The sequence below is a fragment of the Jaculus jaculus genome, chromosome X, assembly GCF_020740685.1.
Source record: "Jaculus jaculus isolate mJacJac1 chromosome X, mJacJac1.mat.Y.cur, whole genome shotgun sequence".
Taxonomy (NCBI): Eukaryota; Metazoa; Chordata; class Mammalia; order Rodentia; family Dipodidae; genus Jaculus; species Jaculus jaculus.
This window is the reverse complement of record NC_059125.1, coordinates 24,330,215-24,336,519: the sequence shown is the minus strand read 5'-3', so window position 1 is coordinate 24,336,519 and position 6,305 is coordinate 24,330,215. Positions and strand designations below refer to the sequence as shown.

At 39.1% G+C, this 6,305-nt stretch overlaps 1 pseudogene; it reads left to right on the top strand.

Annotated features, from left to right (window-relative positions):
• Window positions 1-2,100: 2,100 nt before the first annotated feature.
• On the top strand, window positions 2,101-3,650 carry LOC101597713 (annotated as a pseudogene).
• Window positions 3,651-6,305: the final 2,655 nt, after the last annotated feature.

The following is a 6,305-nucleotide window of genomic DNA, read 5'->3' as shown; positions in this document are numbered from 1 at the left end:
GCAGTGGCTGGAAGCCCTGGATCGCCCACTCTCTCTCTCTCCCTCTATCTGTCTTTCTCTCTGTGTATGTCACTCTCAAATAAATAAATAAAAAATGAACATGAACAAAAAATTTTTAAGAAGTCAATAAAAATTAAGGAACCAAATAGAAAATGTGGCAAGATGCTCAAGTTTTAAAAATGGTTAATACTACTACAATATATTCAAAGGGAAGCCAAGAAGGGTTGTTTCATATATTTAAACAGAAATATTTTCTCTTGTTCATACTTTATTTCAGGTGAACATGCATACAGATGAAAATTGTGTTTTATTCCACATTTGAAAGTTTTTAAGTTCACAGTACCAATTTTATTTCAGAAAATCTGTTGCTTAGTATATAGGTTGGAAGTCGGCACAGACAGGCAAAATGGTAAGGAATGGAAAAATACAAAACAAATGGCAAGAAGTTCAACTTTTTTGATGGCTTTTTGTATATCAACAGAACAACAGATTAATGGTGGTGAAAAGGCCTAAGTGAGGTCAGGGGAAGAGACTGGATAAAGGAAAGGTGGAGGGAGAACTAACAAAAATCTAAGAGGATATAAATAAGTCATATGGAAACCTACTTTTTTGGAGAATGGAACATACAGGAGCCATAGATTTGTACTAGAAAATTTTCAGTGCTAGGGATGGGATACCTTCCAGTGAGTTGTTGGCCAGGGAGGTTCCTGATGCCCCCAAAACATTACAGGCCATTGCAGAGGCCCTTGGTTTCCCACCAGGAATAGATGGTAGGACCCTGTTGCTGAGGACTCCACATACTTGGGCTACCAGGTCACTGAGAAACCCTGCTGGAGATGACTTGAAAACAAGCTCCAGGTAGACCAGCTGACAAAAAGATGGAAAAGCCACTCTGCATTCAGTTCAATGGGAGAGTGAGAGAAAAAAAAAATCATGAGTGAATATACTCAACAAGCAAGCCTTATATTTGGACAGCCAGGCCAAATAAGCCAATGGGTACAATAGTGACATGTCTGTTATAGGGGAAACCAACCACCACCTAACTGGACTGGAGGCCTGTTCCATGGGAGGGAAGACATCCCTGATACTGAAAACGTACAACAGGGGTAGTCATGAACCTTAGGGGTATAACTTCTGCTGCTATCTGGCTAAATGTATATAGTATGCTCTCAAAACTAACCAGTAAGCATTTCTCTTCATGTTCATACCCACATATTAATGCTACTCTCACTTTTGGCTAGAGAACCTTCTCTTTTCAGAAGGCAATGACCTTGGAATGACTCAGAAGGCACCATGGTGCTGAGAAAAAGTGACAGAGGAGTGCTCAGCACTGAAATATCTCAATCACACCTTCCATGGCTCAGGGTCCATTGTGGAAGAGATGGCAGAAAGAATGTAAGAGCCAAAAAAGTGTAGGACTCCTTACAACATGCTCTTCCAGACACACAATATTCTGGATATCCATGACCTCACACTACCTATGCAAGACCTTTGTAATAGGAACAAAAGATGATGACTTCATAAAAGAGAAACTGATGGGGGGGAGCGTATGATAGAGAATGGAGGTTCAAAGGGGTAAGTGGGGGGAGGGAAGGAATTACCATGGGATATTGTTTACAATTATCAAAGTTGTCTATACTACACACACACACATATATATAAGAATCTGTCATGTGATGTAGAATAAAGTGAGAAAAATAACAAATGAAAAATCCTTAAGAAGGAAAATCTAATCATTTAAAATATTTTATGAACATAAAACTAAAGTTATTTTTCTCTTTCAAAATGTTAAATATCATAAATATACAAATAGAATGATAAAGAATAAAGTTAATGCACACATGGATCATACCCAGAGTATACGTGGCTTATCATTATATTCTAGAGAAATAGACCAATAAAGCATTGGAAACAACATCTATTACATTTTCAGTGAAGAGAAGTGACAAAAGTCTATTTTCCTAATATTTTATTCTATGTTACAACAGGCTTGGGTCTGCTGCTGAGGCAGTTTGGAAGTTGATGTTGAAGGGTGGCTTGCACTAGTTGAGATCACACCTCCTGGACAGTGGTGGAGGGAGAGAACTGCAGTTTAACCTGCTGTTCATGGAGACTGCAAGTCTGGAAGACCAGCGGCAAGCCTTGGGGGGTAGGAGTGATGATGATGGCACACAAGGTCGTAAATTGGACAAAAGCTTGGCTTCCAACCTGCCACCATGGATGTCTTCTCTGCTGTTTCTGATTATCTATTACCTTGATCCATCTGTGCTGTCTAGTGTTTCCTGTTTGGTTATGTTTTTGTGCTTAGCTGTCTATATTGTTCCCATTCTAGCTCCTACTACTTTTGGCTCCAATAAATGAACTGAATATTAACAAAGAGTACATGAAATTTGCACCAACTTAGTCAAAACTCAAGGCAGAGCTGTGAGCTGATAGAAATGCCTTTTTTGTTGTTGTTTGTTTTGGTTTTTTCAAGGTAGGGTCTCTCTCTAGCTCAGGCTGAACTGGAATTTACTATGTACTATCAGGGTGGCTTCAAACTCACAGTGATCCTCCTATCTCTGCCTCCTGAGTGCTGGAACTAAAGCATGTACCACCATGCCCAGCTGGAAGTGCCTTTTTATTCTAAAGGATGAAAATCCTAAAAGGTCTCAGAAGCAAACACCCTGACAGGATATACACACTAGTGCAATAGTGGCACACAGCCTTGGTGGGTAACCAACAGCTTTCTGATGCTAAAGAGATCCACTCAGTGTAAAAGAAGGTATATCTGGAATTGGGAACAAGATCAGAATCCTATGGACACAAAGATTATGCTCTCCTATGTCAATCTCTCACTAGTCTTTGGCTAACAGGGGTTATACACACCAAATTTTCTCTAAATTAACACTTAGTCCATTTAAACTATGCTGACTTTGCTCTCCATTGGAGGATCTGCTGTTCTTTTTCAGAAGGTAGTGAGATCTGAGGAGATAAACTACCCCTCACACTTCAGCCAAGACACAGCTGAAGCCACAGAATAATTGGGGAGATAAGCAAGAGTGCTGCTTCCATAAGGAACCTGATAATCAGCACCAGGGTGTAGGAGACAGACCCTGAGGATACTCAGTACCTACCAAAGTAGAGATCGATTCAGAGGCTCATAAGAGCTCATCTTTAAAGTAGACTTAAAACTCACCACCACAGCTCAGGGAATTTTGTGGAGGAGGGGATGGAAAGACTGTAAGAGTCACAGTTTGAGATATCAGGGCATTCCCTCCCCGGAATAACTGACTGCTGCTCCCACAACACATAACCACAACCCCATAGGGAATACCTGCAACCCTACTGAGGCACATCCCCAGCGGAATGGGGGTAGAGACAATGAAAAAGAAGGTGCCAACACATAATGAATCCAAAGAAAATATGCTGATAATAATAATATAAAAAAGAAAAAAAAACTTAAAAAATGTACTTCAAGAACCTGATCATCTCCCTGCAACTACTTGGGTGGACAGCAAGTGACCAATCTGCTTTTCACCTACCTGTTCATGACTTCTCTATGATTGCTTCCTTGAACAAACCAACACAGAATCATATTGAAGTATATTGGAATGGGCAAGAGGGAGGGAAACAAGCTTCTCAAACACAAATAAAAGAAAAATGAATAATGAATGTGCCTTACTGGATGTTGTTAATGAAGTATGCACTGTCCCTGGGAACAGTCTGTGATAAGCTGTCTGGATTCTAAAAGGTTACACAAGTAGGTTTTTTTTTTTTGTCCATTTTTATTTATTTATTTGAGAGTGACAGAGAGAAATAGGCAGAGAGAGAGAGAGAGAGAATGGGCCAGGGCTTCCAGCCGCTGCAAACGAACTCCAGACACGTGCGCCCCCTTGTGCATCTGGCTAACGTGGGACCTGGGGAACCGAGCCTCGAACCAGGGTCCTTAGGCTTCACAGGCAAGCGCTTAACTGCTTAGCCATCTCTCCAGCCCCACAAGTAGGTTTTTATGGCCCCTAACTCGGCCCTTGTTAATGTTAAAAGTGAGGCTTTGTGCATAGCTTCTTAACTGTCAGGTGTAGCTGAGTGCAGTCTAATCAACTGGCCTTCAGATCTGGGTTTTATTCCTTTAGCAAAATTGTAAAGTATAAATTACAGTCATTAACTTAACTGTAATAAAATCATTAACATTATATATACAATCAAAAAGAAAAAAGGATACAAATATAATTTAACTGTGTAATGTCCCATCTAGAAACAAAAGAACTAGGGCTTTAGGTCTCACTCTAGCCCAGGCTGGCCTTAAACTCACAACAATCCTCTTATCTCAGCCTTCTGAGTGCTGTGATTAAAGGCATACATTAACACACCTAGCCAAAGTAATTTTTGTGCTAGTCTGATTACTATTACAACGTATCACATCTTAAAGCCGTATCATCCATCATACACACCAGCTGTTTGTTGATTCTGCAATTACCTACATCTAAATAATGGACCTTTGCTACATTACTCATACGTGGCACATTTTTAGAACTTGTTAACCTTTTAATTAGTGTAGATTAAACAAATAACCACAAAGCTCCATTGTTTGGGAAGATCATCACTGTAAAATATTTTTATGGATACTTCTGCAAGGTTAGTTGAAAACAGAAGACTCGAATAAATACACAATTATATTTAAAAATAGCATGTTGAGAAATGTCTGCTTCCTTTAAATAGCAAACAACCCATTTATATCAGACCATACTTCTAAAAAGAAAAACCAAAAATATTGAAACCCAGAAAGCATTAAATATTTCATTCAAAGGTAATAAAGCTTCAGGTAATCCTGCCAGGAGACTGGGTCTCAGAAAAAAATTAAGACATATATTTGCTGCTTCTTTCCCCTCACAGTGTTATTTTTTTTCCTCCTAATTCAAACAAGATGGTTCAGAAACAAACATTCTAAGTAGAAAAATAATGACATTAAGCAATTGACTAGGGATTCTGGCACTTTCACCAGTACAGTGAATACAAATTGACTTCAGGGACTAAATCAAAACAGAGGATGTGAAAAACAATCCAAGAATTGGCATGGCATTCCCAGGGGACTTTGTCCTTAGTGGACATAGGCAGAACACAGAGGAGAAATACAACAGGATAAAGAACAAGTTTGTAAGAGGAAGGAAGATCTTTATTTTATTGATTTTTGTGACAGTTTTGTGAGTATGCATTTATCATCTAACTTGGCTTTTTTATTTTAATGTTCTTAGAATAAACTATTTATTTATTTGAGAGCGACAGACACAGAGAGAAAGACAGATAGAGGGAGAGAGAGAGAATGGGCGCGCCAGGGCTTCCAGCCTCTGCAAACGAACTCCAGATGCGTGCGCCCCCTTGTGCATCTGGCTAACGTGGGACCTGGGGAACCGAGCCTCGAACCGGGGTCCTTAGGCTTCACAGGCAAGCGCTTAGCCGCTAAGCCATCTCTCCAGCCCTAGAATTAGTTTATTTTAAGCATACACTTCAATGTAAATACTAAAATAGCATGGGTGTGTAAAAATAATGACACAACCTGAGCTTTGTAGTAAATACCTCTAATCCACATTGAGTCAGGAGAACTCCTGCAAGTTTTTATCTAGCTTCATATAAGTAGTGACACTCAAATAATTATGGAAGACCAGATAATCTAGCCTCAACATAGGCCAGAAAAAAGTGAAAAGAATGGGAAAATATAGCAGACTTATGTTTGAGGCTATCTTAGATCTAAAGAGGCTCACATTATTGAAACTCTATTAATAAAAGAAGGCAAGTTCTGGCACTGAGAACCATATTTGATACTCTTTTTTTATTTTTATTTTTATTTTTTTTTGTTTTGTTTTTTTGAGGTAGGGTCTCACTCTAGCTCAGGCTGACCTAGAATTTATTCTGTAATCTCCGAGAAGCCTCAAACTCACAGTGATCCTCCTACCTCTGCCTCCCGAGTGCTGGGATTAAAGGCGTGCACCACTACGCCCGGCATATTTGATACTTTTTCCCAAAGAGAGTGACCCAATCAAAGGAAGGTGGTGAGAAGTTAAGACATTAAATAGCATGTTATAGCTGAGAAATTAAGCATCTCCCAAAGTTTATTGCAGCTAAAACTGTCTGGGGAATGCAGATCAGTGTTCATTATAATTTTCCTTTGAAAATTAATTGCTAGGTAATGATTTACAAGCTGACAAAAGGTAAGTTACTTACAAATATTTTACTACTAAACTGTACCATTTTTTCTAAATAAAACCATTCTGTTTTCTGATATTTTCCCTTCTATGTCTTTTCTGTTTGTACCTTTAAACATAACT